This window comes from Oryctolagus cuniculus, chromosome 7 (assembly GCF_964237555.1).
Source record: "Oryctolagus cuniculus chromosome 7, mOryCun1.1, whole genome shotgun sequence".
NCBI lineage: Eukaryota > Metazoa > Chordata > Mammalia > Lagomorpha > Leporidae > Oryctolagus > Oryctolagus cuniculus.
Genome location: NC_091438.1, coordinates 139,629,963 through 139,650,499, shown reverse-complemented (window position 1 = coordinate 139,650,499; position 20,537 = coordinate 139,629,963). Strand labels below are relative to the sequence as shown.

Here is a 20,537-nt window from a genome sequence, read left to right as displayed (position 1 = left end):
CTAGTTGAGTTTGAAAAGTTGTTTTTAATTAAATACAAAATAACCATATGATCCAAGAATTCTATTCCTATGTCTGTACCCTAGAGAACTGAAGACACAGTTACACAGAACTCTTCCCATGGATGCTCAGAGCAGAGCAGGGATCCACACTCTCTGCCCTCTTCCCTGTTAGCATGAACAAAGTCCTCCCGCTCGTTTCTAAGGCTGAACTCTCTCCGTATCGACGACTTTGCTTCTGCAATTACGCCCTTTTTCTCTGGCAGCATCAAGTGCTCTCCCTCCAACAGAGCGTTCTGATCAACACGCGGACATGCTGTAGAGCTCTGTCTTTAGTCAAACAGCAGAGTCGGGCTTTGGCGCTGTGGTTAAGATGCAGCTGGGACGTCTGTGTCCCATATCAGCATGCCTGGGTTCAAGGCTCGGCTTCACTCTTTTTTTTTTTTTTTTTTTTTTTTAAGATTTATTTATTTGAAAGGCAAAGTGTCAGAGAGAGGGGGAGACACACACACACACACACACCTGCTGTTTCACTCCTCAAATTACCTCGAGATAGGTCTGGACCAGGCTGAAGCCAGGAACCAGAGGCTCTATCCGTCTCCCAAGCAGGTGGCAGGGGCCCCAGCACTTGGGCCATCATCTGCTGCTTTCCCAGGCATTTTCCCTGGAAGTACGGTAGCGGGGACCCCAGTTGGCGCCCCAGTGTGCGATGGTTACCTGTTGTGACAGAACACCAGCCCCTCAGCTCCACGCCGGATTCCAGCTCCCTGCTGATGCACATCCCGGGAAGCAACTAGTGATGGCTCAAGCAGCTCCACATGGGAGACCCGGACAGGTCTGTGCTTGGGCCCTGCACCCGCAAGGGAGACCAGGAGAAGCACCTGGCTCCTGGCTTCGGATCAGCGCAGTGCGCCGACTGCAGTGGCCATGGCGGGGGTGGGGGGCGGTGAACCAACAGAAAAAGGAAGACCTTTCTCTCTGTCTCTCTCTCACTGTCCACTCTGCCTGTCAAGAAAAAAAAAAGTCAAGGGAGGGACCGGATGAGGTCACTGAGGAGGATGCACACAGAGCAGAGGAGCGAGGAGGGCCCGGTTCCCGGCACATCAGAAGGAAGGGCCAAGGGAATGGGGGTCTTGGGCAGCCCAAGAGCTGTTGAGAAGATGCTGGAGTGAGCTGGAGACAGCAGCTGCGTGTCGGGGAGGAGGCTGTGCAGAGCCTTCGAGCGGTGTAGCTATCGGTGAGGACCAGGTCGGTCCCAGAGGCTGGGGTTGCAGGGGAACGGGTCACTGGGGACTGAACCCGGAGGCAGGAACCAACTACGGGGAGCTGACTGCCGGGCGCGGAGGCAGAGGACCGCCCGACTGCGAGGGGTCCGGAGCCAAGGGCAGCAGGTTTGAAGTGCGAGGGAGTGGGCGTCTTGCTGACTGCTGCTGCAAGGACCGATGACACAGAAAGCGACCCCTGGATTTGGGAACACGACGTGGCACAGATGATGTGGCAAGGACGATGTGGCACGGACGACGTGGCACAGATGATGTGGCACGGACGACGTGGCACTCATGAGGGCAGTTGCTGTGACGGTGAGACTGGCGCATAGAGACCAGTTGAGGAACGAGGAGATTTTAGGGATCAGGAATGAAGGGCGAAGACCGAGTGGTGTCTGGAGGGCAGGGAAGTCAAGGGGGCTTTGTTATTGTGTGGTGTGTCTGGTGTGTGTGGTGTGTGTGCTGTGTGTGTGGTGTGCATGTGTGTGGTGTGCTGTGTGTGTGTGGTGTGCATGTGTGGTGTGTGCTGTGTGTGTGTGCTGTGTGTGGTGTGTGCTGTGTGTGTGTAGTGTGTGTGCTGTGTGTGGTGTGTGTTGTTCGTGATGTGTGTGTGGTATGTGTGTAGTATGTATGTTGTGTGTGCTGTATGCATTTGTGTGCTGTGCGTGATGTGTGTGCATGGTGCGTGTGTATAGTGTGTATGTTGTGTGGTATGTGCTGTGTGTGCTGTGTGTGGTGTTCTGTGTGTGGTATGTATGTTGTGTGTTGTGTGTGCTGTGTTCTCTGTGTGTGCGGTGTGTGCTGTGTATGTAGTATGTATGTTGTGTGGTGTATGTGCATGGTGTGTGTGTATAGTATGTATGTTGTGTGGTGTGTGATGTGTGTGGTGTGTGTGGTATGTGTGTGTGGTATGTGTAGTGTGTGTGCTATATGTTGTGTGTGTAGTGTGTAGTGTATATGTTGCGTGTGGTTGTGGTTTGTGTGTAGTATGTATGTTGTGTGTGCTGTGTACTGTGTGCTGTATGTGTTGTGTGTGTGCTATGTGTGTTGTATGTGTAATATGTGTGTTGTATGCTGTGTGTGCTGTGTTCTCTGTGTGTGTGTAGTGTGTATGTTGTGTGCTGTGCGTGCTGTGTGTGTTTTCATCTTTATTTTTGTGAAGTCAGAGAGACAGAGACAGAGATCTTCCTATCCACTGGTTCATTCCACAAATGCCCGCACAGGCCAAGCCAAAGCCAGGAGCTTAGAGCCCCGCCCGGGTCTCCCATGTGGGTGCGGGGACCCTGGAACCCCGTTGGGGTCTCCCGTGTGGGCGAGGGGACCCTAGAGCCCCGTCCGGGTCTCCTGTGTGGGTGCGGGGACCCTGGAACCCCATCCGGGTCTCCTGTGTGAGCGCAGGGACCCTGGAACCCCATCCGGGTCTCCCGTGTGGGTGCAGGGACCCTGGAACGCCGTCCAGGGCAAGGGAGGAAGAAGCTGTGGAATCACACCAGTGAAAAGCACCAGGGCTCTCCGTGCGGTTAGATTCCAGCATGAAAGCAACCCCGGGAGCCGGCGTTGCAGTGCAGCTGGTTAGGGACGCCTATGGCTCAGAGAGAAGCACTTGTGCCTGGGGCAGGCAGAGGATGGCTCAAGTACTTGGGTCCCCGCCACCCATGTGGGAGACCCGGATGGAGTTCCAGGCTCCTGGCTTCAGTCTGGCCCAGCCCCAGCTGTTGCAGGCATTTGGAAAGCAGCCATCAGATGGAAGATCTCTTTGTATCTCCCTCTCTTTTTAAAGATGCCATCCTTGGGTGTAGTCAGATGGCGTCTCTGCCTCCCCCTGCAATGCGGTTACTCTCCGGCCTTCAGGAGGCTCCTGCCTGCATCTTCTCTGCATAGCAGCCCCGGGAGCAAACGGCCTGTACTCCAGAAAGCTTTGGCTTCGCTTTTAATTTTCCCAGCCTTGGCTGCATTCTTCAGCCTGTCACGTCCCAGTGCTGCCACCTGTGGCCATGGAAGACCAACACTTACAACAAGGGAGGGGGAGCGAGGGCTGATAAAGTTGATCAAACTAGGCGTTTTACGTCTTCTCTAAATTCTCTAGATCCCCCCCCCACAAGCCAACAGGGGAGGGGCCCTTCTTACGTCCACAGCCACCCCCTCTGTCCATGCCCTTGATCTGTCTTCTCAGGGACAGGCGCAGGCTTGTCCCTGGTTGGTTAACATGCCAGGGTCCCCCGTGGGAGTACCGGGTTTGATTCCCAGCCCTGGCTCCTGACTCCAGCTTCCTGCTGCAGACCTGGGAGGCGGCACATGGTGGCCCCTGTGTTTGAGTTCCTGCCTTCCATGTGGGAGACGCCCCTGGGCCTGAACTCACACTCCTGGTTCTGGCCCCAGCACAGCCCCAGCTGAGCATCTGAGGAATAAACCATCTAATGGTAGCTCTTTCCCCCTCTGCCTCTCTCTTAGAAAGAAAAACTTCTCTCTCTCTTATATCGTCTCCCTCCCTTCTCTCTGGGCGCTCTCTCTCTCTCTCTTTTTTTTTTCTGAGCCTGCAAACACATTTGAGTCTCTCCACTGAAAAATAAAAAAGAAATCTCCGCTCCTTAGAGCTGTCTGCTGTCTCTGCCTCCCTACCTTCTGCTCACTCCCCAACAAGTGAAGTCACTTTTCTATTGCTGTCATCTTCCGAAATGGCTCTCTCTAAAATTATTTTTCATGGGACAAACACAGCCCGTGGCCAGCCCGACTGCTGGCACGTCAGCTGGCCGCGCTTCCCCTGGAAATCCTCGCCCCCAGGGCTCTGCTAAGCTGTTCCTCCCTGGCCTGGCTCTCCATCTTCCCTCCCTGACGAGAGGGGAAAGCCAGTCCCCCTCTCTCTCGCTATGGTTTCAGGGCTGTGTCCCCCCTCTGTGGATGTCACTCTCTGTGCCGGAGCCCAGGGCCTGGCACAGAGCGCAGTCCACTTCCAGCGAGTACCGAATGAATGTCCTCAACGGCAGGTGCCCGCAGGCGGCGGCGGAGCTGGGGGCTGCCACAGCTGCATCTGCAGCTACATCCAAGACCGTTCACAAAGGCAGCCCCGAAGGGAGGCTCAGCTCCCCGCCCTCGCTGCCTCCTCCGGGTGTCAGCTCCAGCCTCAGCCGCTCCGTCAGCTGTGTTCTCGCCTGGTGGCCCTCCACTCACAAGCCCCCTCCGCGCGGGAAGAGACAACCATATGAGCATGGATGCACATGATGGCCAGACTGCCAGAGCCGGTCAGGGGCCGGCTGCTTTTGCAGGCTGGCTAGGCGATCTCCTGGGAATCAGGGGCCACGTCTGAGCGCGTGCGTGAGCCCCTTCAGGTGTGCAAGCAAGAGCCAGGCTCAGACGACTTCCGATCAAGGGGGCGACAGCAGGAACCCACAGGGAGGGAGGGTACCCTGGGGAAGCTGCCTCAGCAGCCGCGAGCAGGTCCCAGCCACAGGCTTGGGCTCTGACGCCGAGCCCTCTGGGCATGCTCCAGCCTGCCTGTGCATTTCGGTCTCACATGGGCCCTTGGCCTCCATCATAGCCAGTGTGTTCCCAGCAGCACTTGGCTCAGGCCCAGAGCCCGTGTCCAATCAGCTGCAGTGAGGTGGGCAGGGCCGGCCGCACAGGGTTTACGTGACCCGAATCACAGCGACTTCGTGACGCAGCATCAGCTCAGGTGCACGGGGCACAGGGGCGGCGCAGGGAGGAGCGGGCACTAAGCCTCCTGGGTTTTGGGTCTTCCTCGTGGTGCCTTCGTTTCTTCTTTATCAAATGAGGAGGTTGGATTGTTCACTTCAAAAGTGCTTTCTATTCCGGCTTTCTAGGAATTCATGGTGATGGCGTGTGCCTGCACGTCAGCTCGTGCCCTGACCTTTCTCTGTCAGGGATTAGTCCTAGGAAACACTTTTTTTTTTTAAAATTTGATCATATATATATATATATTTGACAGGCAGAGTGGACAGTGAGAGAGAGAGAGACAGAAAGAAAGGTCTTCCTTTGCCGTTGGTTCACCCTCCAATGGCTGCCACGGCCAGCGTGCTGCGGCTGGCGCACCGCGCTGATTCGATGGCAGGAGCCAGGTGCTTCTCCTGGTCTCCCATGGGGTGCAGGGCCCAAGCACTTGGGCCATCCTCCACTGCACTCCCTGGCCACAGCAGAGAGCTGGGCTGGAAGAGGGGCAACCGGGACAGAACCCGGAGCCCCGACTGGGACTAGAACCCGGTGTGCCGGTGCTGCAAGGCGGAGGATTAGCCCATTGAGCCACGGCACCAGCCTATCAGATACATTTTTAAAAGATTTATTTATTTATTTGAAAGGCAGAGTTATAAAGAGGCAGAGAGAGAGAGAGAGAGAGAAAGAGAAAGAGAGAAAGTTCCATCTGCTGGTTCACTCCCCAAATGGCTGCAATGGCTGGAGCTGGGCCAATCCGAAGTCAGGAGCCAGGAGCTTCTTCTGGATGCCCCATGCAGGTGCAGGGGCCCAAGGACTTGGGCCATCTTCCACTGCTTTCCCAGGCCATAGCAGAGAGCTGGATGGGAATTGAGCAGCCAGGACTCCAGAGCCCATAAGGGATGCTGGCGCTGCAGGAGGAGGCCACAGCACCGGCCCAACTCTGATCATCTTCAGCAGGAAGAGGCTGGGCTCTCTGCTTCCTGGCTCTCACCCGCTCCTTCCCGTGAACACACCCAGTCGCTGCCTCTTCTTGGACTGTGAACCTCTAAGCACGTGAGCCAACGTGAACCTCTTTCCTCCCCAAGTAGCTTCTCTTGGGTTTTTGATATGCTAACAGAAAGCTAATGCACTCCGTTGCAGTTTATAATGATGAATTTCACACTGCATGAATTCTCTCTCAAGTTGTAAAGCTGGGATGGTTACCCACATCCCTGTGCCTGCCATCTGAGTGACACAAGACCACCTGTGCTACTGCTCCCTGAAGCTACTCACTGGACAGCGGAGCACTCGGTCAGCTCTCACTGCCGCCGTGACTGCCTCTTTTTTTTTTTTTTTTTAAGATTTATTTATTTGGAAGTTAGTTACAGAGAGAAGAAGAAGAGGAAGAAGAAGGAGGAGGAGGAGAAAGAGAAGAAGAAGAGAGACACAGAGAGAGAGAGAGAGAGAGAGAGAGAGAGAGAGAGAATGGGAAACTTCCCTTTGCTGGCTTGCCCCCCAAGGGGTTGCCATGGCCGGAAGTGGGTCAGCCGGAAGTGGGTCAGACGGAAGCCAGAAGGCTGCCGCTTCTTTCTGGTCTCCCACATGTGTGCAGGGGTCCAAGCACTTGGGCCATCTTGAGCTGTCTTTCCCAGGCCATTCGCAGGGAGCTGGATCAGAAGTGGAGCAGCTGGGACCTACGGGATGCCAACACCGCAGGAGGTAGCTTTACCCGTTACGCCACGATGCCCGATGCCGGCCCCCTAACTGCCTCCTGACACGAGCAGCAGCAGTAGGTGGACACAGATGCGGCTGAGGACTAACCCCAGGTTGCCGCAAAGTGCAACGACCGCCACACAGCTGGGAGACAGCCTCAGCCCACTTTCTCCTCCCAACTCTTGTACAAAGGGGTGATTGGTAGAAGAGGATTTGCACACAGAGCGGTGGTTGCACAGGAGTCTGGAGAATACAGGGTTCAGACCGGCAGCCTCTGCAGTAGGCGGAAGTGGGTGGAACAGACGTAGAGAACCAAATCACCGTATTTACACTGCTCCATCCCTTTTCCCTTAAGGGATGTAAACTCCTTCCCTGAGATCAGTCACACATCCATTTCTGCCTGAGGCTCATTCCAGTTCCTTTTTTTTTTTTTTTTAATTTAACAGGTATAGTTTTAGACAGTGAGAGAGAGAGAGAGAGTGTTGGTTCACCCCACAAATGGCTGCTACAGCTGGCGCGCTGTGCCCATCCAAAACCAGGAACCAGGTGCTTACTCCTGGTCTCCCATGCCGGTGCAGGGCCCAAGGACTTGGGCCATCCTCCATTGTCCTGTCGGGCCACAGCAGAGAGCTGGGCTGGAAGAGGAGCACCCGGCGCCCACATGGGATGCCAGCGCTGCAGACTAAGGATTAACTAAGTGAGCCACGGTGCCGGCCCCATCATTCCAGTTCCTTGACAATTCTACATGTAACCTAAATACCTGTAACTGAAAAAGTGAATTATCAAGTTACCAGCAATACACATTTTCATACCAAGGATAATGTGAGACAGTGGAAGACATTTCCTTCCTTCCTTCCTTCCTTCCTTCCTTCCTTCCTTCCTTCCTTTCTTTCTTTCTCTCTCTCTCTCTCTCTCTCTTTCTCTCTTTCTTTCAGATTTATGTATTTATTTGAAAGGCAGAGTTACAGAGAGGGACACACACACACACACACACACATCCTTCTGCTGGGTCACTGCCCATAGGGCTGCAATGGCTAGGGTTGGGTCAGGACAAAGCCAGGAGCTTCAGCTGGGTCTCCCATGTGGGTGCAGGAGCCCAAGGACTTGGGTTACCTGCTGCCGCTGTCTCAAGCATGTTAGCAGGGAGCTGGATTGCAAATGGAGCAGCTGGGACTTGAACTGGAGCCCACATGGGGTGTTAGTACCTCAGGCGGTGGCTTAACCCACTATGCCACAATGCCAGCCCTAGAAATAGGTTTTCTGTAAATACACAGAAGCTCTATAAAGATATGCACAATAGAGCAAGGGAGAAAATATGAAATGCTAACACAGCTCTCATTTCTCAGCTGTCCATGAGTCAATACTTCTACTCATGTGTTTTTTTCCTCCACTATTCACTACCCCACATTTCTTTTCCCCTAGCTGATACTCTGCCCACAATGGCCAAGACTGGCCTAGAGCAGAGCCAGGAGACAGGCGTGCAATCCAGGTTCTCCCTGTAGGAAGCAGGAGCCCAGTTACTGGAGCTGCTCAAAGCCAGGCACTCTGATGGGGGATGCAGCGGGCTTGACCACCAGGCTAAATGCTTCCAGAGATGAAGTTCTTTCTCTCCTGGGTGACCCAAATCTCCATTCCCAAAGGAGCTGAGACCCGTGGGTCTGATGCGTTAGGGCTTTCACTCCCAGGGTGGGCATTTGGCAGGGCGGGTAAGACACCACTGCCTGGGACGCCCACATCCCAGTCCAGCTTCCTGCTCATCGGCACCCTTGGGAGGCAGCAGGTGATGGTTCAAGTATTTGGGGCCCTGCCACCCGTGTGGGAGACCTGGATGGAGTTCTGGGCTCCTGGCCTTGGCTGTTGTGGGCATTTGGAGTGTGAACCAACAGATTGGAGATCTCTGATTTCGTATAAATAGAAATAAATGAACAAAAATTTTTAAAAAAGCACTTTTGCTCCTGAAATAGCAGTTTCTAGATGTAGCCCCAGAGGCTCCCCTGGGTGTCAGACATGCCCCTCCCTGCCCCCACCAAACACCGGCACCTCCCTTTCCCTGGAGAATGAGGATCCGCCACTGTACCTGACACAGGTGCCCCACATTAGGCCACTGGTTCAGGGGAGGAGGAGCCCAAAGGGGCCCCAAACCCTTTCAGAGCCATGGACTCATCCTTCCGTGCCCTGCGGGAGTAGCTGTGCTCTGAGTATTGAGACACGGAGAGTAGCAAAGAGCAAAACCACAGGGACAAGTAAGACTTTAAAGAGATGTTTTTCTCATCTACTTGAAAGGCAGAGTGACAGAGATAGAGAGAGAGAGAGACCTTCCATTCACTGGTCACTCCCCAAATGTCCACAACAGCCAGGGCTGGGCCAGGCCGAGGCCAGGAGCAGGAGCTTCTTCCAGGTCTCCCACACGGGTGCAGGGCCCCAGCACTTGGGCCGTCATCGGCTGCCTCCCTGGATGCACATTGGCAGGAAGCTGGAGCAGAAATGGAGCAGCCAGGACTTGCCCGGTGCCTCGCTCTGGAAAGCTGACGCTACAGCACCCTTACTCTTTCTTTAGAAAAAGGAACTCCTGGGGCCGCGCTGTGGCGTAGCGGGTAAAGCCGCCCTCTGCAGCGCTGGCCTCCCATACGGGCTCCGGTTCGAGTTCCAGCTGTTCTGCTCCAATCCAGCTCCCTGCCATGGCCTGGGAAACAGCAGAAGAAAGCCCAAAGTGCTTGGGTCCTTGCACCTGTGTGGGGGACCTGGAAGAAGCTCCTGGCTCCTGGCTCCTGGCTTCAGCCTGCCCAGCCCTGGTTGTGGCAGCCATTTGAGAAGTGAACCAGCAGATGGAAAATCCCCACCCTGCTCTGTCCCCCTCCCCCCCCCCCCCCGCCCTGTAACTCTGCCTTTCAAATAAATGAAATAAATCTTTAAAAAAGAAAGAAAAAGGATTATGAAGCAAAACTTGTGTGAGTGCGTTGCTGGGGGTGTTAGCAGCTGTGCCATTACCCACTTACAGCCCTTTATTCTGCCTACGGGAGAAATGGCACACAGGGTGTGTGTGTGTGTGTGTGTGTGTGTGTGTGTCACCACTTCCAAACATTTACCTCATCCTGTAGGAACGAACTTTTTTTTTTTTTTTTTTTTTTTTTTTTTTTTTTTTTTTTTTTTTTTTTGAGAGGCAGAGTGGACAGTGAGAGAGAGACAGAGAGAAAGGTCTTCCTTTGCCGTTGGTTCACCCTCCAATGGCTGCCGCGGCCGGTGCGCTGCGGCCGGCGCACTGCGCTGATCCGATGGCAGAAGCCAGGTGCTTCTCCTGGTCTCCCATGGGGTGCAGGGCCCAAGCACTTGGGCCATCCTCCACTGCACTCCCTGGCCACAGCAGAGAGCTGGCCTGGAAGAGGGGCAACCAGGACAGAATCCGGAGCCCTGACCGGGACTAGAACCCGGTGTGCCGGCGCCGCAAGGCGGAAGATTAGCCTAGTGAGCCGCGGCGCCGGCCTAGGAACGAACTTGAACTTCCCAGGATGTCTCCCGGCTGGGCCGCGAATGAGTCTTTCCCAGCCATCTGCTGCTCCGTCCGCTTTGGGGGGAGAGCCCCTCGCCTCACTCACTGCGAGGCGCTCAGGAAGTTCACGGATGACGAAGATGCTGGTGCTCATGAGCCTGAGGGCGATGCTAGCTACAACACAGAGCTCACTGTGGCCCGCCCTCACTTACTCCTCGTAATCCCGGAGGGAGAAGCGGCACGAAGAGGCTGAATAATTTGCCGAGGTCATAAGCAGAGTCCGAATCGCAGCCCAGGCCTGCTGGCTCTGAAAACTACCCTCTCATGCACGTGCTGTTCAAAGTGAACACGTAGTCAGACGCAGACTGGGGACGGTGGCGCCTGGCCTACCGGTTAGGATGCTCACATCGCACTCTGAAGTTCCTGGGTTCAATTCCCAGTGCCGGCTTCTGATTCCAGATTCCAGCTCATGCAGACCCCAGGAGGCAACGGGGATGGCTGGAGTAATTGGGTTCCTGCCACCCATGCGGAAGCCTGGATCGAGTGCCCAGATCCAGCCCCAGCTGTCTCTGGTATTTAGAGAGCGAACCAGCAGATGTGATTCTCTCTCTCTCTCTCTCTCTCTCCTCTCCCTCCCTCACAAATAAATACACAAATAATTTTTTTTTTTTAAAAAGATGGTGCCGGGGCTGCTTTACTAGTTAGCATTTTGTTACTTTAAGATGCCGTAGAGGCCAGCGCCGTGGTGTGCTAGGTTAATCCTCCGCCTGCAGCGCCGGCATCCCATATGGGCGCTGGTTCTAGTCCCGGTTGCCCCTCTTCCAGGCCAGCTCTCTGCTGTGGCCCGGGAGTGCAGTGGAGGATGGCCCAAGTGCTTGGGCCCTGCACCCGTGTGGGAGACCAGGAGGGGGCACCTGGCTCCTGGCTTCAGATCAGCGTAGCTCCGGCTGTTGCGGCCATCTGGGGAGTGAACCAACGGAGGGAAGATCTTTCTCTTTGTCTCTCTCTCACTGTCTGTAACCCTGCCTGTCAAAAAAAAAAAAAAAAAAAAAAAAAGATACCTTAGAGGAGCAACTTAGGAGGGAACGGTTTTCTGAGTTTACAGTTTCAGGGGTTCACGATCCAAAGTCAGGCGGCCCCAGGGGTGCAGGCATCTGGCGAGGCTGCGGCACAGTGGGGAGAGGGTCACAGGTGAGCCAGGAAGCGGAGAGCTTATATAACCACGCCTCACGTGAGAACAGCCTTCCCAGAGCAAGCACCCGTGGCCTTGGGACCTCCTTGGTCTCGTCTCCACCCGTAACCCTCAATCCAGTAACTACCAACATAAGACTTCGGCGGTTAACTGTCACCATGAGTGTCCCGAGCCCGATCCTGTTCAAATCGTAAGAGGAACGTCTTTGGTTTCATAATAACTGGGATTATTCTTCTCATTTAAAATATATCCTTGAAGAGTATTTTTGGCTTGGCGTGCCTGGGAACAAGAACAACCCCTACATGTCTTGAGTGTCTTTTTCAGTGAGGACAAACCCCCGTCTTCTCCGGGATGCAGGGATCAGATGTAATCAAGTGCCAGCTGGTGCCCCCGGAGCACGGCGCAGGGCTCGGGAGCAGGCCAGCAGCAGCTTCTCACAAGAGGAATGGCCTTGGCTGAAAATAGCGCGGCTCGCCTCCAGGGTCTCCCGCCCCACGCTGCTGCTCCTGCAGAGCCTGCCCAGTGGAGACTGCGGGTCACAGGTGCTGATCCGCTCACACGCAGGCTGCACTGGGGCTTCAAAACATTCGTGGAGAATGCAAGCAGGCGACTGGTGAGTATTCTTTCTTTGGACCCAAAGCTGGTAGTACGCAGGTCAGTGCCGCCTTAACAAATGCGGGATGAGGCACTGCCCAACTTGAGAGACCACCGAACCTGGGGACTTGCCCTTGCGGGGTGAGGGGTACTTTCACTTCAGAGGGGCACCCGTCATGCTCCAGGCTGTGGCTCTGGAGCCCTAAACCCTTCCCAGGCTTGCAAATTCACATACTTTCCACCAAAATGATCTCCTGTCCTTTAGGACACGTGCTTTTACCATGCATACTTTTAAAAAAGATTTATTTTTTTTATTTGAAAGTCAGAGTTACACAGAGAGGAGAGGCAGAGAGAGAGAGAGAGAGAGAGAGAGAGATCTTCCATCTGCTGATTCACTCCCCAATTGGCCGCAACGGCCGGAGCTGCACCGATCCGAAGCCAGGAGCCAGGAGCCTCTTCTGGGTCTCCCACATGGGTGCAGGGGCCCAAGGACTTAGGCTATCTTCTACTGCTTTCCCAGGCCACAGCAGAGAGCTGGATCTGAAGTAGAGCAGCCGGGCCTCAAACCGGCGCCCATATGGGATGCCGGCACTTCAGGCCAGGGTGTTAACCCACTGCGCCACAGCGCCGGCCCCTACCACGGAATTTTGAGATTTGCTGCTTCTTTTTGGGTTTAGACATGGAGAGCCATTTTCTTGGAGGAATGAGAAGACATAAATGCCTGGAGATTGGATCTCAACAGAGCTGGGGAGGTGCTGTGGCCCAGATGGGGGACAGCGAGGGTTCCTCTTGACCCTTCCGCTGACAGTAATCTGCTTTCAATGTTTTCTGGTCTCCAGGCTCAAGCAAAAAAGCATATTCCAGGTCCAAATCCAGACTGAGCTGCATGCCTGCAGGTGCCGGGGCAGTGTTGATTTGCTTCTTGAAGCAATTACATCTGAAGTAACAGTACAAGTGGAACAAGTAAATGAGGTGTGGATGAGACGGGAACAGTTACTCTCGGATTTCTGCCTTTGATGGTGGCACTAATGTATCTGTCACTCATTCTCCCTGGAAGGTACATCGCTTCTATGACTGTGGCGGGGAAGAGCAACTCCAAGGGTTTCCTCTGTCCTTACCACAGCACCTTGTCCATTCTAGCGTGTGCCCAAGGAACAGGGAACCGGGTGGGCACTGGGGCATTGCCGCTTGGGATACCCATAGTGCATATCAGAGTCCTGGCTGTTCTGCTCCTGACCCAGTTTCCTCCTAATGCCTCCCCTTAGGCAGCACATGATGGCCCGAGTGCCTGGGCCTCTGCCACCCATGCGGAAGACCTGGATGGAGGCCTTGGCTTAGGCCTGGTCTGGCCCTGGCTGTTGTGGGCATTTGGAGAGTGAACCAGAAGATGGAAGATCTCTGTCTCTCTGCCTTTCAAATAAAACGAAAATCAATGAATAAAAAAGGAACTGGGAAATCATCACAGGGTATGTGAGAGAGGCCCAGGCCCAGACGCGTTATCACATATTGGTTTGCTAGGATTGCTGTAACAAAACGCCATACGCCCGGTGCTTCATGCAACGGCAAGTTACCGTCTCACATTTATGGAGGCCAGGGTCCTGGACGAAGCCCTGGCAGGGGTGGCTCCTTCTGCGGCTGTAGGGAGTGTGCTCCACGCCTCCCCAGCTGCTGGGGAAGCTGGCCTACTGGCTCTCGTTGGTGGCCCGTGGCTTCTGCTGCAGGGCCTCAGTCTCTGCCTTCACCTTCACCTGTGTGCACACTTGTGTCCAGATATTTATTTGAAAGGCAGAGTTACGAGAGAGAAAGAATGACCATACAGAGAGACAGAGTGAGCAAGATCTTCCATCTGCTGGTTCCCTCCCCAAATGGCCACAACGGCCAGGGCTGGGCCTGATTCAAGTCAGTAGCTTCATCCAGGTCTTCCATGTGGGTGCAGGAGCCCGGATACTTGGGCCATCCTCCGCTGCTTTTCTCAGGCCATTAGCAGGGAGCTGGATCAGAAGTGGAGTGTCCAGACACACACTGGTGCCGATGTGGGATGCCGGTATCGCAGGCAGTGGTTTAACCGGCTATGCTGCAGCACCAGCCCCCGAATGTCTCCTTTCTATATGCCAACCAATCATATTGGATTGCGGGGCACCCCTCTCAAGCACGACCTCGTATGAATTATAGCTGTAACAACTCTGCTTCCAAACAAGGGCACATTTTGAGACACTGGGGGTGATTTTGGGGAAGGGCACAGTCCATGACAGCCTCCAGCATCTCTAACCCATGGACAACAAAAGCCTTTTAGGAGCCTTGGGATTTGTGCTGACTCAGCGCCGATCTCTGCGGAACCCCTAAAGGCCAGGGACTCTCCACTTCCCCAAGCACAGGATAGGTAAGCGGCGTAAGAGCCCTTTGGGGAGAACGAGTTGATTTACAACACAGCTATAAGGGCATCGTTAGATGCTTCCTTCACAGTCCCCAGCATCCCTTTATCAAGGGCCCTAGCTCAGAGAATGGAGTAGCCGTAACACTCTGTTTTGGTGGCTTGAAGCGGGCCTCTTTTTTGCCAGACCTGAAGTTTTGCTGTGTGTTCCATGAGCAAGGAGAACCTCAGTAGGTTCCCGAAGCTCATGCAGTTCTCGGTCTCCGCGCCACCCTTGGCCTGTTACTCTAGGGTCCCATCGTCCCCACTGAGGAGCGACAGCTTGCACTTCTCAGGAGAAAGAGCTCGGGCTGCCGCTGTGGCGCAGTGGGTTAAAGCCCCGGCCTGCAACGCCAGCATCCCACATGGGCACCAGATCGAGTCCTGGCTGCTTCTCTTCCCATCCAGCTCCCGTTACTATACCTGGGAGGGCAGCACAGGAGGTCGCAAGTGCTTGAACCCCTGCATCCACGTGGGAGACCCAGAACTCCTGGCTCCTGGTTTTGAGAGCCACTGTGGCCATTTGGGGAGTGAACCAATGGAAGGAAGACCTTTCTCTCTGTCTCTACCTCTTTCTGTAACTCTTTCAAGTAAATAAAATAAATCTTAAAAAAAAAATAAAGAGCTCAACTTACTCATGTACTTTCCTGGAAAGGAATCATCTCTGGGCAGTTTTGGAGAAGGAGTTCACACAAATGATAACTCTATAAATTAACTTCTCTATCATCATGTTTTTGGCCCTTCTGTTGCTAGATTAAGGGATTTTTGGCCCCTCAATTTCACTGAGTAGGCTACTTTTCAGTCTAAGGTTCCATCCAACCCACCAGCTGAGAGCCAGTTTTGGAGGCTAAAGCCAATACACTGTTCAGAATTTCCAGCATGCCCATGGTGATACATTTAACCCAAATGAAAATAAATGCATGTTCCTTTATTATTTTCAATTTATTTATTTGAGAGGTAGAGCCACAGAAAGAAGGAGAGAGAGAAAGGTCTTCCATCCACCAGTTTATTCCCCAAATGGCTGCAATGGCCAGAGACAAGCCAACTCAAAGCCAAGAGCCAGTAGACCCCCTCAGGCCCCTAACTCGGGCACAGGGATCCAAGCACCTGGGCCACCCTCCGCCAGTGTCCCAGGCCACAGCGGAGCTGGATTGCAAGAGGAGCGGCCGGGACATGAACCAGTGCTGATGTGCTGATGATGATGCAGAGGCCCTGCCCACCGAGCCATAGCGCCAGCCCCTGCATGTTCCTTTAGAATGCAATCCACACACATTCCCCAGGTCTCTGCTGATATAAACTAGCAGAATGTTACAGTTCTCCTCTCCAGTCAGACTTCCTGATTGCCCAAGCATGCTGGGATTTGGCTCCTGCTAACACAGTGAGTGGGACATGATTAGTACTGACATTCTCTTCCAAGGTAACTGCTCCAGGGTCTCCAAGCAACAGAACCAGTCTTCCCAATGAGGGAAAAGTCTGTTTCCACTGGGTTAGGCTGGAGTCTGTGGATTCAAAGCAATAGCACTCATCCCCAAATCCACGCAATGTCAGCATTTGTCATTTCAGACTCCCCCTTTCTCAAACAGTGGCATAACTTTTTTCCTTTATTTCAAAGGCAGACAAACATGCAGACACACACACAAAGGAGAGAGAGCAAAAGAGAGGGAGATTTCCCATTCCCCAATTCAGTAATCAAATACCCACAACAGGAGCTGGGCCAGGCCAAAGCAAAGAGCTGGGAATTCAATCTGTTTCCCACATGAATGATCCATGTACTTGAACCATCGACGACCTGCTGTCTCCCAGCGTGTGCATTAGCAGCAAGCTGGAACTGGAAGTGGAGCTGGGACTTAAACCCAAGCACTCCGGTACAGGATTGCAGGCACCCAGAGCGGCATCTTTACTGCTGTGCCAAATACCGGGACTGGCCTAACTTTTGATCTGGCAAGGTTCTATCTGATTTTTCTGTGTATCAGTCTTGTGCCTACAAGCGACAGACACAGTTCTTTTGGGGCACTCTGTACATGCTCTGGGTTGGAGATTTTAAACTCTCCAGCTTTTCGTCCTCTTTCTTCAACCTCTCTGATGTAGTCCCCCCTATTTAAGTTCTTGCTCCTTTTAGGACAGTTTATCACAGCAGCTGATGATCTCCCAAAGTCTTTTCTGCAATGATATTTTATTCCAGAGGACCACAGGCCTAAGGAACCCCTGCCTACTAGTTACTATTTTCTAATGGCAACCAGATCCTCATTTCTTTCAAATCTAACTTAGTCATAACTCATCTAAGAATCTCATCTCTTAGGGCCTGTTGCATGTAACCACTTAGGGGACCAAACACTACGATCATTCAGGGCTAGTAATTGCAGGAACCGTAACTCTTCTACCACTTTTAAGTAGAAAAGGCAATTCAGTTGCTAATTCGGAGTTCGAAAGCCTGTGCAAGAGGGTTGTAGTCTGAGCCTCTGGGAGAGTTCCAGAATTGGCCTGTTGTGGGAGCCGGCACCTCTCTGCCACCATCAGGGAGACGAGGGATCAGGGGGCCACCACAAGAACAAATCAAAGTTCTACCTGTAGACCAGGATGAACTTCAACACTCACAAAGCTGTTGGTGGGTGCTGGAATCCTGCTGAAGAGAAACCTGCTGCACCTTTGCAAGAGCAAAGTCAAAGCTAACAAACCCCTCCCTCCATCCCACAGTCTGCGCATCCAACCGACAAAACCCAACCTGAAGTTACAATTAGAACCTTGCTTTCAGAGCAGTCAGACATGGAGTTTCTAGCTTGCCAGCTTCCTGCAGTGCAAGAAGGCACACCTGAAGGTGAGAAAAGAGTGAATACCCACTTACCACACCCTCAAGCTCCTTTTCATTGAGCAAGATCAGAAACGCCCTCTCCCAATTTCACCCCATTTGACAGCTGCAAGCAGGATGGGCGTTGTAGCAGAGCAGGTAAAGCTGCCGCCTGCGAGGCTGCCATCCCTTATGGGTGTCAGTTTGAGTCCCAGCTGCTCCACTTCTGATCCAGCTCCCTACTAATGTGCCTGGGAAAGCAGTAGAAGATGGCCCAAGTCTTTGGGCCCCTGCACCCGTGTGGGAGACCGGAAGGAGCTCCTGGTTCCTGGCTTTGGCCTGGCCCAGCTCTGGCCGGTGTGGACATTTGGGGAGTGAACCAGCATTTGGAAGATTTGTCTTTTCCTCTCTTTTAAATTAATAAATAATCTTCTTAAAAAGAAAAGTTGTAAGCACTGCATCTGTCTGGCTTTAAGACTACTGCTTGGGGCTGGCGCTGTGGGCTAAGCTTCCACCAGCAATGCCAGCATCCCATATGGGTGCTAGTTCGTGTCCCAGCTGCTCCTGTTCCCATCCGGCTCTCTGCTTATGGCCTGGGAAAGCAGTGGAAGATGGCCTGAGTGCTTGGGCCTCTGCACCCACGTGGAAGGCCTGGAAGAAGCTTCTGGCTCCTGGCTTTGGAACGGCCCAGCTCTGACCATTACAGCCATTTGAGGAGTGAACCAGAGGATGGAAGACCTGTCTCTTCCTCTCTTTATCTGTATCTCTATGTTTCAAATAATCTTTTTTTTTTTTTTTAAAGATTACCTGTCTTCCTGGCCTCAGAGCAACTTACCCTTAGAGTCCTTGTCTCCAGAGTTGTTTCACTGATCCATAAAATCCTGCCCCCAGTCCCTCTCACCTCCTACTCCCCACTTGTTCCAACCACGTTGGTCTCTAACCTTGTTTTGTAAACATACCAAGGATGCCCCACCAGACGGCCTTTGTACCATATGCTTCCCCTCGGCATTCATCTACTTCTTTCCTCACTCCAGGTTTTTAAAAAATTTTTTTCTTATTTTTTTTGACAGGCAGTTAGACAGTGAGACAGAGAAAGGTCTTCCTTCCGTTGGTTCACCCCCTAAATGGCTGCTACGGCCGGCGTGCTGCGCTGATCTGAAGCCAGGAGCCAGGTGCTTCCTCCTGGTCTCCCATGCGGGTGCAGGGCCCAAGGACCTGGGCCATCCTCCACTGCACTCCTGGGCCACAGCAGAGAGCTGGCCTGGAAGAGGAGCAACCGGGACAGAACTGGTGCCCCAACCGGGACTAGAAACCTGGGTGCTGGTGCTGCAGGCGGAGGATTAGCCAAGTGAGCCATGGTGCCGGCCTCCATTCAGGTCTTACATCACATATCCTCACCAGCAGCCCACACCACCCATCTAGAGCAGCACCATCTGGGGGCAGGCATCTGGCACAGACGCCCACACCCACATCCAGGGTGCGGCTGGAGTCCTGGTTTCACTTCCAATCCCAGCTTCCTGCTAATCTGTACCCTGAGAGGCAGCAGGTGGATCTCAAGCAGCTCAAGTCGCTGGATCTCTGCCACCACATGGGAGACCTGGACGGAGGTCCAGGGTTCTGGCTTCAGCCTGGCCCAGCCCCAGCTGTTGCATGCACCTGGGGAGTGAACTAGCAGATGGAAGATCTCCACATCTGTCCCTCAAATAAGCTGAAACTAAGAAAAAAAAAAAAAAGTAGCACTATCTACCACTCTCCACTTTCTTATTTTCTTTGACATAGTTATCCAGATTACATATCTCGTTGTCTTCCCTACTAGAATGTAAGTTCCCGCAGGGACAGGACTTTTGTGTTTTCCCCATTGCTGCATCCCATGCTTGAAACGCACCAGGTGTTTCAGAAGGACTGAAGGTTGTATTGAGAGTTTTCTAGCCCGGTTTTCCCACTGCTGCATTACTGGAGTCCTCCTGCAGGTGGTGCTGATGGGCCTTTTCTGGGGTTAAAACAGGGAGGAACAGTAGCGTACCAAAGGATTAAAGTTTTTGTTTTGTTTTGTCTTTAATTGTCTCTGGTCTAGAGTTCTAGGCTTCCTTTCTTAGAAGATACCTAGAATCTTCTCTAACTCATTTCTTTTTGTTCCTGCAGGAGGGAAAAAACAGGGTCTGTAACAAAAGCATTTTCAGTACTCTTTCCTAAATCTTTGTGACCCCCATCACTAGGGTTATCATCTCCATTTTGGGTAGTGCAAACAGACTCAAGAGAATAAGCTGCCCATCTCACAGCAACCAGAAATAAAGCTCAGATAAGAAACACAGATTTGGTTGTAAACTATTGCCCCTCCAACAGACTGTGATTTTTATCCAAGTTAATTGCTCTCCTGATGAGCCGTTAAAGAGAACCACAGGTCTTGAGCTGATAATTTGCATTACGGAAGTTTCCAGGCTGCCTGCCTCTTTTTTTCCAACAGGTTCTCTTTTTCACAAGGACACTCTGGGCAGTTTTTTCCCAGAGGCCCAAAGTCCACCACAGCATTTCCTGTCTCAGGTGCTAGGTCTGACTACAGTGCCCAAGAGATGAGAATCTTCCAAGTTGGCTGTTGTCCAGACTTCTCATCCTCACTGTAGTAAAACACTGGCAGGAAGACAAAGAGCAGGTGCACCTGTGGAAGGAAACAGAAAGCCATCTGGTCCTTAGGGAAAGGAGGTTTTCAATTCTTCCTTTGGGCCCACAACTAAGGTGATAAGTAAGTTTAGCACTGTAAGCTCCTTAAATTTGGCCTGAGAGTTTGGGAAAGTCACAGACAAGGCAGACTGACTCACACAGTCATACAGCAAGTTACTGCCAGGTTTGGATTCTCACATCAAGTCTCAAGAGACTTTTAATTTTGCTGCTATCCTGTGTCTGAGCTTTCCTTTCTAAGGGCATTATTCTCAGAAGTACTAAATAGCACCAATAGGTCAATTCTGATAAATTTAAGGTCAGATAAAAGTGTGTTCAGATTTTTATGGTATGTCTCTCCTTTCATTTTCAATCTCAGATTCCTAAGTCTTTCTTCCTTAAGCTAGGTGGGCAAAACTGAGAATGCTTTTTGGAACAGGGAATTTATACCCGAGAGCACAGAAAACTCGTAGGTTTTTTGATAATGTTTGATAAGGTTTGTTGATAATGCAAAATCAACACATCTCTTCCTCCTTATATAAAAATACTGTTTCCCAACTTGTAACCCTGCAACATTCACGGAGATCTCTTAAAAGCTACCTGGACGACCCTCCTCTGAAGTTCATGACTACCAGTAAGTCTAAGGCAGAAAATAGTAAATAAGGCCTTAACAGGAAACCGCACAGTTGCCTTTAAGGGCAAACAGGGTTGGTTTCATTGCCTCCTTCTCTACCTGCTGACTCAGCTACGAAGTCTTCAGGCTGACTCTATAGTCCAAAACAAACAGAGCTTTG

At 52.6% G+C, this 20,537-nt stretch overlaps 1 protein-coding gene across 1 annotated transcript in view; it reads right to left on the bottom strand.

Moving 5' to 3' along the window:
• The window catches only part of RNF19B (ring finger protein 19B), a 269,313-nt gene that overhangs the window by 221,990 nt on the left and 26,786 nt on the right, over positions 1–20,537 (bottom strand). The gene's annotated exons all lie outside the window — the stretch shown is intronic.